This window comes from Pyxicephalus adspersus, chromosome 5 (assembly GCF_032062135.1).
Source record: "Pyxicephalus adspersus chromosome 5, UCB_Pads_2.0, whole genome shotgun sequence".
NCBI lineage: Eukaryota > Metazoa > Chordata > Amphibia > Anura > Pyxicephalidae > Pyxicephalus > Pyxicephalus adspersus.
This window is the reverse complement of record NC_092862.1, coordinates 114,676,478-114,687,422: the sequence shown is the minus strand read 5'-3', so window position 1 is coordinate 114,687,422 and position 10,945 is coordinate 114,676,478. Positions and strand designations below refer to the sequence as shown.

At 41.4% G+C, this 10,945-nt stretch overlaps 1 protein-coding gene across 1 annotated transcript in view; it reads left to right on the top strand.

Annotated features, from left to right (window-relative positions):
• Positions 1–2,645: 2,645 nt before the first annotated feature.
• PALS2 (protein associated with LIN7 2, MAGUK p55 family member) overlaps positions 2,646–10,945 on the top strand; it is a gene marked incomplete in the record, with an annotated part of 54,773 nt that continues 46,473 nt past the window's right edge. The window contains 1 exon segment of the mRNA XM_072413380.1: positions 2,646–2,922.

The following is a 10,945-nucleotide window of genomic DNA, read 5'->3' as shown; positions in this document are numbered from 1 at the left end:
ACTCCAAAACAGTATTGGTTCAAGTGAGGTAAACATATATTAGGCAACAACGAGAAAAATGAAGAAAAACTAAGGAAGAAGAAAAAAGAAAGAAAAAAAAAATGGGAAAGTAGAGACCACTCTGGAGGCGGCAGCAAAACTCCAACACAAAAAACACTAGATCAGCAAATTAATGTGTGGAAATCCACTGACCCCACAAAAACCAGACATACAATGGACAACAAACATAGTTGTACTGTCTCCTCTGTATGCTGTATATGGGAAAGCTCACCTACCCACTCTGCAAGTGATGCTACTGTGGATGATTCTGAATAATGAGAATAACTGTCCTAGCAGCAGAAAGAAAATGGGGCAGTAAACCTTTCTTAGCTGAAGAACCTGGCAAGGTAGACAAAAGTCTGAATCAAGTTTAATACAAATTGAGGCTCCAGTTAGCTTGTTCTCTATATGAAAAATAGAAGTACAAAAGCAATAGATCATGGGCCATTGCCACCAAATATGGAGCAGTCTCCTTCCCACACCTCAAACAAAGCTTTGATTCAATGGGGCTTTTTGACATGGGTTTTGGGGAAGGGGTTCTACATAATTGGTGATTTTGCATAAAAATGCATTTTTGCATTTTGAATGCAAGGTGTGATTTTCACCAAATTTAGAATCAAAATGCTCAGGGTAAGCCTTGTGCTCTTTGCAGCTGGGAAAAGTAACTCCAGTTCTTAGTTAAAAAAAGAGTCAGTCATTCATCAGCTGAGCTAAAAATGGGGCTCTGGAAGTGCTGTGACACCGACCTTTTGTTGCCTGCAATTATTTTTTCCTAGCAACAAAAAAGCAATGAAAGCAATTCTGTAGCTGCAACAAAAATAATTGTGTGGCATGAACTGTAGGTTTGTATTAGCATCCAACACAAGCCAGAACTATTATTCGTAGTACTGAACACAGTATGAAAGAGACAGAACCTCTACTATTTGTGAAAATGTGTTGGGGAGATGATCAGGTCTGTCTGACAACAATGGTCAGATGCCAGCATACACCAAGGTTCATCTGCTGTGTCCCCAGGTTCCAGTTGCACCCAGCACAGACAACATTCTGTGATCTCCTGCCCCATGGTGCCTGCACAGTTGCAGCAGTAATGTCATTTGGCAGGACCGGAGCCAGCGGTATGGGAGCAGCAGAGGTTTTCCTCTCTCAGGTATAGAACCATTGACCAGCAGAATAAGGGGCACTGATTACCAATATAAGTGGGTACATCAACATCAGGTGGCACTGAGCACCAATATAGGGAATGTACATGCACACTACTGATAGTGACAGTTAGGGGGCACCTATTTGCCATCAATGTAAAGTCGTTTTTCACTGACCGCAAGTGTAGGAGACACTATACCAGTGATTACCAATAAAAAAAGTCATTTGGACTTTGACCACTAATGTAATAGGCACTTCTTTAGGAACCTCCAATGTACAGAAGCCCTTTTCCCGCTGGTCACTAACATAAGAGAGAAACCACACTCCTGACTGTATGATCACAATGTGAGGGACAACATGTGCTCACTGATCACCAAGATGGGACACATCCATTTACATTATGTTCAGACTAGCAGTGAGGTTGTTGCTTTTACACATGGCACCCCCCTAGAGAATGAATGGGGGCATTAGTGAGCATTATAGTACTGCTCACTGTTGTCCGCTGTCAAATCTACAGAAGCTGGTTCTTTAAGAACTTGTGCTACAATGCGAATGAGCAAGGTGCCAGCTGCCACAAGTCATGTGGGATCGCTTTATCCTGAGGAAGGTCAGAACCTAGCCTAAAATGTTGGCGTTATATAAATCCTGTTTATTAATAATAATAATAATAATAATAATATTAATTATTATTAGTAACAATATTATTAAATACTGAGCTAACCCAGCAATAACCACACGTGGTGCAGCTTTCCTATCTTCAACATGCCCAAAGGTGCCCCAGGTCTTTTACAACCCCAGCAAGATTCTCTCTGACGCTTGTACAATTGTTCTAATGGGAACACAAATAGCAATAAAAATCTAACAATGTTCTAACATTTAAGCTACCTACACACTTCCAATGGTTCTCGCCCGATAATTGGCTCAGGACGAGAATCTGAAGTGTGTACAGTGCGCGTCGTTCATTGCCCGAATGACTGTCTCGGCGGATCCACGGACAATGGACGACAAACGATCGTAATGCAGCATCATAGGGTGCCGCTCCGTCGCTCTCCCCTTCCCTCTGCATAGTATGTACAGCATCATTCATGCATCCTGGAGTGCTTGGTCGTTGGAAAAGATTGTGAAAGATGTGTTCTATGACACATGCTTTTATAGTATGTAGGGTTACATGTGTTCTATGTGCACATGTTTCTGTAGTATGTAAGGTTACATGTGTTGTGTTCTATGTGCACATGCTTCTATATTATGTAAGGTTACATGTGTTCTATGTGCACAGTCATCAGAACTTTCACTGCCTGGAAAAATAAATTCTGTCACGAGCTCCCGTCTGCCTGACCCGCCAGCCAAGAAGCCCCGCTAATAACGAGCTGTCAGTCACAGAGAAGGGGCGGGGCCATCTCCTCTTCGTAGTGTATGACGTCGCCTTACCGCCGCGTGCGGCTCTCGGAGCGTGACGTCAGCAACCCTAACAGGTACGTTCACTCCGGCTCTAGCGAGGCGAAAGTGAGCATCGGCGCGCGCCTCAGTTCGCGAGCTCAGTGTGCTGACGGCGGGCGCGCTCTCGCGGAGTTCGGTGGGAAAGAAGCAGCGGGCGCGTGTCACATGTGTGGATTTTCTCCTCAGTCAGGGACGGAGCAGAGAGGCGGCCGCCCCGGAGAGCACAGCACGGCCTGCACAGCCAGACAGTGATATCATTCATTCCCTGACAGGAGCCGGGGGGAGATAGAGAGACAAGGGAGAGAGGTGAGTGCTTGTCACCGGGCGGCTGGGCTGTGATTGCCGCTGCACACAGGCGAGGAGGAGCCGCTGACATGTGCTGATCCTCCGGTGTGACAGCCCGCAGACCGGGCGGTGTGGGGAGGGATTTGTGATACTTTTTATCCGGTCCATCCATGTGCTGAGGTGTCCAGCTGTAATGTCATACTGGCAGCTCCCAGCTATCCCGATCCGGGCTGCAATAGTGAATCATGCGGCACTGCATGGGCTCCACATTGAGTTTTTGGGATCCTTAGCCCATTAGATATGACCTTCATTCTGCTGGGGCTCTGACATTAGGAAGCATGGGGCTCCTCCGATGCACCGGATTCGCTTGTATTTTCTCCCTGTGGCTGCTTTCTTGTAGCAGATTGCATAGTTGTGATGTGTTCATAGAATAGTGACCATAGATGGGTTCCTCAGGACTGTGTCTGTCCCCTCCATGGCTGCACTGTATGTGTGCCTGCTGCTGGGGAAGCCCTGACAGTCCCGGGCCCAGCATAGGGACATGGGGGGAGGGATTCATCTGTTGCCCTTTTCTTCTTCCTCATCCTTCTTCCTGGGAGAGTTCATAGAACAATATGTAGGCTTACCCTTTAAAGAGCGGCATTACTCCGCCACTATTCCAGGTACCCAGTGATCTCCCCAGCCCCTTTTAGCTGGGCACAGCACCCGGGTGGTTACTGATAAGTTGGCTCACAATACAGGGGCTGCCACCACCCAGCTTAAATAAAAATCTGGGATCAACACTGCACGTACCCCTAGGTTTCCTCCACGGGTTTTTAGGCAATGAGGAACGCATGCTGCTCAGGTCAGTTTAAAGTGGAAAATAAACACCAGGATGCAGTACTATTTGACAAAAGAATAATCTTCAGGGGTTATTGTAACTCCCATAAATGCGCTGATTTACATCATCCAATGAGTGAGGAGCATTGCTGTCTCCCCGTATGTCCGCCGCCAACATGGCGGTTTTATATTAATATAGGGACATCAGATCCTGAACCTGTCATTGCGGCCGTACGACCCCACGGGGCAAATATGTGCAGCAAATATATTGTGCATACTTGATTATGGCAGCAGCTCATCATTCACCAAGTTTAGTTCAGCTTTAAGTGAAGCCAATGATCACTTTGGCAGTCTCCAAGCATGACATTCTTCCCACTGTTTAGCAATGCATTCATCCTACTGACCACCATGCTATTTTACTGTCAGCTGGTGATGTACTAATTATTAAAGGGGTTCATCAAGACCTGAAAGTTATTTCAAGGGTTGTTAAAAAGGTCCCTCATGTTAAAAAGGTTTAGAAGACTGCATAAAAGAGTGGAGGTCATTGGCAAAGGAAGTCATGATCTGTAATGTGTTACTTTATGATACGATACATTTTATATCTTTCTGAAGATTTTGCTCAGAAAGAAGAAAGCTGCGTAGTTTTACCATGATTCCAATGAATGGCTGTGAGCCGTCTCTTATGAATTGTGCAGAATGGCAATACTAAGAGCTGCTCTGTGAGGGTTCTGTTTGCAAAATACTTCAGATTGCAGGTATAAGGTATATGGGTGTCTGGGTTTAGGTGAAGAAGATAAAAAGTAAATAAATAATGATACATATAAATAATAATACCTATAGCTGCATTGTAACAGTTTTGTTTGGAAAAATCCTCTAGTGCAATGGTTCTCGTCTGATCATCAAATCATGGCTGATAGCAGACGAGAATCTTGCATGTGTACAGGGCTCGTCGTCCATTGTTTGAACGACAGTCCTGGGGGATCCATGGACAATGAAGGATCGTAAGGGAAGTGTAGGGGAGAGAGCGCAGCGGGGTGCCGCTCCGTCGTTCCCCCTTCCCTCTCCATTGAGCAGAATGGTGCTGTGTACACAACACTCGTTCATCGTGCAGTCGTTAATCATTGGAAAGGATCGTGAAAGATCCTTTCCAACGACAAATATTGCACATGTGTACATAGAACATAGAAAGGTATGGGATTCCCTGGTGTTTAGCAGAATATTGTAATTAAAAGCAATCAAAAATATAAATTATTAATTCTAATAGCTGCCTAATGACACTTCTGTTTGGAATATCCTCCAGATTTCAGTTATATGCTTCCTTGGGTTTAGTAGAAAAAGATGGTAAATAAATATTACCAAAAACAAAAGTGCATTTAGTCTTTAATAATGTATATGATATAATCATGGCAAGGTGTTTTTTTCATGTACAAAAATAAACATGAGGGGGTCTTAAGATAAAAATAAGTTCTTAATACATCCCAAATTAGCACAGGTACTAATCATGTGATCCTTTTCTTACAATCATTTAGGCTAATAGTCATTACTTTATCCTGGAATATTTCTGTAATGATAGTGTTATATAAAATGAGACATTGACAGAGTAATGCGGATCTATGACATTTCTAATGTCAAACCAGCAGCCTGTGTATAGTCGGCAATACACAGAAACCTTGAAGTAGCTCAATGTACATTTGCAGTACTGAAGCGTTTAGCTGCATTCTGCTATTAAATCCTGGGAGTGCATTTTCCTGACTGCTTTGCATGCTTCTCATATGAAGATGGGGATGAAGATGGCAAGTGTTGGGGACATTATGTCATTGATTTATCATTTACAACAGTGTTTTCCAACCAGGGTTCCTCCAGGGGTTCCTTGAGAAAAAAAGCAATCTGTGCCTCTCAGTTCATTTAACATTGACACCAATGATTTATTTGGCTGTCTAAAAGAATGACATTCTTCCCACTGACCACCATGCTAATGTACTTACTGTAAGCTGTGGATATAGTAGGGGTTCCTTCAGACCCAAAAGTTATTTTATTGTTTTCCCATTGAATGTTTAAAAGATTGGTCAACATCATAATTTATTCAATGTAACTATGTGAAAATTTTTATGACTTTTTTTTTTACATATATACTTATTCTGTCCTAGTCAAAAGGGTAATTTGGGCTGCCATGGTGACTTAGTTGGTACCTGTGTATATCAGGTTTTGTTTTCAATAATAAAATAATAATATAGTAAATAAGTTATATCAGTCCTGTCTAGTTATGGCTTTTTCACTGACATTTGTAGGAAAATGAAGATAAGCGTGCATCAGAGATAAAATACATAACATTTACATTATTCAATTGGGTTAAATCCGCAGATATACATAAATACATATGTAAATGTGCTTATTCTTCCCCGAGGAGTAAAGCAATTTTATCTTCTGTGCTGTCTCATCTTCACATAGATAAGTTGCCGCTGGTGTTGGGGAGTCTGGGTAGAGTTGTGTGCAGAAAGGTTTATTGCTTTCTATATAGATAATTATACTTGAATGGCTCACATAGAAGCTGTATTGTGTGGGCCTGTTCAGCAGATGTTAAATGTTGACACTTGTGACATAATTTTATGGCAAGATATCATTAGCTGGTTAGACTGAAAAAACACATATTGAATGAAATTTTCTTTTAGATTAGGAAGGAAGGAGAGCTTCTTTATTGTTAATGGAAAACTTTTTTTTTTTCTCATTAGGCTTTACGGTTGTATTCTGACAGTTCATGCTGGCTACACAAATGTATATTTTTATAGTTCTCCCTCCACCAACAGGTTAATTGACATCAGCAGGAAGCGCTCCCCACTATCCTGTAACATTGGTCTGCCTGTTAGATTAAACAATAGGAAGATTTCTGATTGGTTGCTAATTGTCAGGGAGCACTCCCTACTCACTTACATTAGCCAGTCAGTGCAGGGAACCTTGGATTGTGCTGGCAAATGGGTGAACAGAGGGTTTGCTAGGTAAATAATATTGGGATGATATTAAACATTTATGTGCTTGTCCCCCCATCAACTAGTGCAGAGGTGTCAAACTCAAATACACAATGGGCCAAAATTAAAAACGTAAACAAAGTCGCGGGTCAAACCTAAAACTAAAATAGCACTGCTACTACAATTCCCTGCGTCTATAAAACAGTCCAATGCGGGGCTTAATGTTATGAATGGCTGGAACTCCCTCTTCACTGAAATGGCACCGCTACTACAATTCCCTGCGTCTATAAAACAGTCCAATGCGGGGCCACACATAGGCAGAGAGGCCGCTGGTCTATAGATGCGAGTGATGCCGAGAATTGTAGTAGCGGTACTATTTCAATGCAGCGGCGGGCCAGCTATAATTCATATTTAGGATTCTTTTGGGGGCCAAAAAAAGGACATTGGGGGCCAGAGTTTGACACCCCTGAACTGGTTTATGTCTACCTTTAGAATCTGAAGTTAAAAGGAATGTGAATGGCTATAGGGTCATCTGACTGACACTGTTGTTTCTGTCTAAAGCTTCATACAATCATCAAATGATTGCCACCTGGGATGAATGGTTGTGCCAGTCCTGGATGAAAATCTAAAGTGTAGATCAGGGTCATCAGGGCGGAGAATGACCGATCAGGATTGACCATTGCGCTCTCCTATGAAGGATAGCATGGTGGGGTGCCACTCACTTGTTCATTCCTCCTGCCCATTCCATAAAACAGTGCTAGGTGTACAATGCTCGTTCTTTCATCTGTTACTGGAAAGGATTGTGATAGGGTGTCTATCTGGCACTTGTACAGAGCTGAAAGACAGTATGTGTTATCAATATGAGGGGGCCTTTCAAACCCAAGAGTTATCCTTAGACAAGAACTTAGAAATACTTCTCCCATACCAATACAACTTACAGAAAGGGACCCTAAACAGCCAGTAGCTACCTTTCCTCAGTCTTCTTTTTTGCCTAAATATGCTGCTAGTCTAACCCGAGTACTGAATGCTTATGCTCCCTCCTGTACAGCAAGTTTGTTACCAAAAATATTGTGGACAAATAACCATTTATTTTTTTATAAAGTAAATCAATGTGGATTACAGCATAGGAGCTGCCACTGCTCACTTGTTTTCAGGCTCAGAGCCCACTATCCACTGGCTTCAATATCTTGCATGGAAAAAGCTTGCAATCACTGCCAAGTCTAAAAAATTCCAAACTCCTACAGTTTTTGGTTTCAGGTCAGAGACTTGCTAGGTAGTGACGCCAAGATCAAGCTGAAAGCTCCTGAGTTTGTAGCACTGAAAAATATCCGCAATGTGTTTTTTTTTTTTTTTCCCCCCCCCATCCATTTATTTTGAAAAGCAGGTACCAAATAAAATCTATCTGAACTACTATGCACTAGGAATCATTGCACAGCAATCCACTCTAGCAATCATGCTTGAAGTCAGAAAGTCTACTTGGTGTACCGTTTACATTTAATTTCTAACAATTTTGTTCAGTTAGATACAGCAAACCTCTTGTTGAGTTGAGTGGGGCTAAAACCTCTTGTTCTTTGTGTCTATAGTTTGCAAACTCCTCAAACTGCAGCGGAGCTTCAGAAATTCCAAATGGTAAAGTAAAAAAGAAGCTCACGTGGGAACTTGTAGTGTAGTAGTTATCAAAAATATCTCAAGTTGCAGTTAAAGTGAAATTAGTGCTTAATTACTTTGTTTATGCTGTAGGAGTGATCGGCCATGAAAGCAGCAAGTAGAGAATGTCTGTACACACACTAGGTAGATTTTTGCTCTTGATAAAGATGGGGACAAGCTGCAAGGTTTGCTTGAGCTTGTTACTAGTTTGCAGGTACAATAGAACAGGGACCTAAACTAAAGAAGTATATTAACAGCGATTTCAGCTTGAGTAAGAGGAAAAAATAGTGTTCTTTGCATAGTAATCCCTGAAAAAGATTGCACCAAATTTTTTAAGTCAAATTTCTGCAAATCCTTTTAAATCCATTACTCAATTCTTATCATGCAGCTATAGATTAGGTTGAGGTTACTGCAGCTAAATAAAGGTTATATTAACAATGCTTCCAGTAAAGACACAAAAGAGTGCTATTTGAGCGAGATTATTTTAAGAATTCTATACTTGTCCACTATTGTGGGTTGGTTGAATCTTAGACCTTATTGCAGCAGCCATTTCTGTAGAATTTTAGATAATTCTAAGATACAATTGTATTTAATTTGTTTGTGTTATAGAGAGCTGAGAGAGAGGATGATGATAGGGTACAAAATAGAGTGGTCAGATTAAATTCACTGTTTAGGTAGTGATTATTTCAGCTTTATATTTATCCAACAAGATAGCTAGGTACAGGATAAAATCAGAATGAAAGTCAGAGCTGGCAAGCAGGTAAACCTGTGCTGGAAAAATTGTGGACTTCTATCTCTATTTCTGCTGCCTACCTGTTTGCAATGCTGATCAGATGTCATGCCCGCCTGCAATGCTGATGATCTGTCCTCAGTGCTTTGTGAATCACAGACTTGGAGCAAATATGCAGATTATGAATTCTGACATAATTCTGATTTCAATAGCAGAATACTTGTTTTAGATCAGTAGCGCAAAGTGTCTGAACGGAGCCTGCTCAGCAACAAATTTTATTTTTGAGGAGGTCAGCAATATCCACCTCCATATTTCATTTAGCACAGATTTATTTAAAAAGAATGACACTGAGCAACCAGCATTGAATTTCTTTCCCACCTTTAACCAGAATTGCATTTCAATTTAGGTGGCAGCAAACCTTTTACAGGAAGACTGCTCTTCCTCCTACATTTGCACACTTCTGTATAGCATGACTGCATTATACATTTCTCTTCTGCTTTTATAATGAGAACAGTGGCGCTATAAAAAAAAATCAGTTTTATCTTCCAAGGCTGTCTGTAGCAGTCACTAGGATCTAGTAGTAATGCCATCTAAACTTGTTCCATTTGTAGAGGTTGGCAGAGCGTGGCATTGGCACCTTCAGCTGGTAGCTCTAAAATACAGAAACTGTTTTGGGAAGATTCACAGATAAAAGCTGTGCAGCATTTTGTAACACAATACTGTTCACAGTGAGAGTTAGGCAAAATTTGTTTGTAATTTTGTGCTGGATGGAGTGTAAAAAGGTCACAATCTTTGGTGTCCGATTTTGTGTGTGTGTGCGCGCATTACTTAGACAAATAAAATAGTATATGAAAATGTCTCTGTTGGGAAAACAGAGGGTAGTTAAAACCTGACAGCAGTGTTACCTATTCACTGTATGTAGTAGTAAAGTAATAAATACATTTTTTTTTCTTTAGTTGAGCTTTCAAGCAAACCAGTACTTTGCACATGAAAATAAGGTTTATGGGTATGCGGAGTTGTGGGGCTCTTCTCACCCTAAAGTGTGACTGACTGCCAATCACTATTGCTGTCTGGTGGGAAAAAGTTGAGTCCTCCTCACCCAGTAGCACCGAGTTTGTGACTTCCATTTATTGGGTTAAACAGAGCTGTGCAATGTTTGTCTTTTAAAGATGTTCACTTCAGTTATTCCTCGCTTCTGTAAGATGTTGCAAGTTTTCCAAGATGGACACCACCATCAATAAACCCACTCCTGAACCCAAACTGCACACTCACTGGGTTCGTCATCCCCTGGCCTTGGCTCAGAGTTCTACTGCTTTACTAAACCGTGCTCACACATTATTTCTTAAACATTAATCAGTCCAGAATCTAAGACTGCACAATGTTGCCAAAGAGGGGGACCCCTGATGTCACCCTCTCTAAGACACATAAAACAAGTATATGTGTAAAACACAAAGTTCAGTATGAAGTCTTTTTGTGTGCTTGGTATACAAAGCACAAGGTCTGGAAGCACTGCAGCAAATCCATGCGTTACTTGTAGTAAATTAAACTGTACAAACCCTAAATCTAGTGTGATAACAAGCATCTGGGAGGTCAGGCTGTGCTTGTTGTTGCTTAGATTTTTTGACTTGCTGGGAAATCTCTGCAGTCATTAGTTTCTTTATTGTACATGTACCACATCAGAATATCACTTCAGTCTTGGGCAGTCCAAATGAACATACTTTCTCTGTGAGCGATTTACCAGCATATGGCTGACTGAGATAATATTCCCATATTAGTAAATATGCAAACCAAGCAGTTTGTTAGGAAAACAACACTTATAGGTAGAGTCCCTGTTTGGTTTCCGAACTACCTCAGTTCTTAGTGGCAAAGACTCTGTATTTCATAA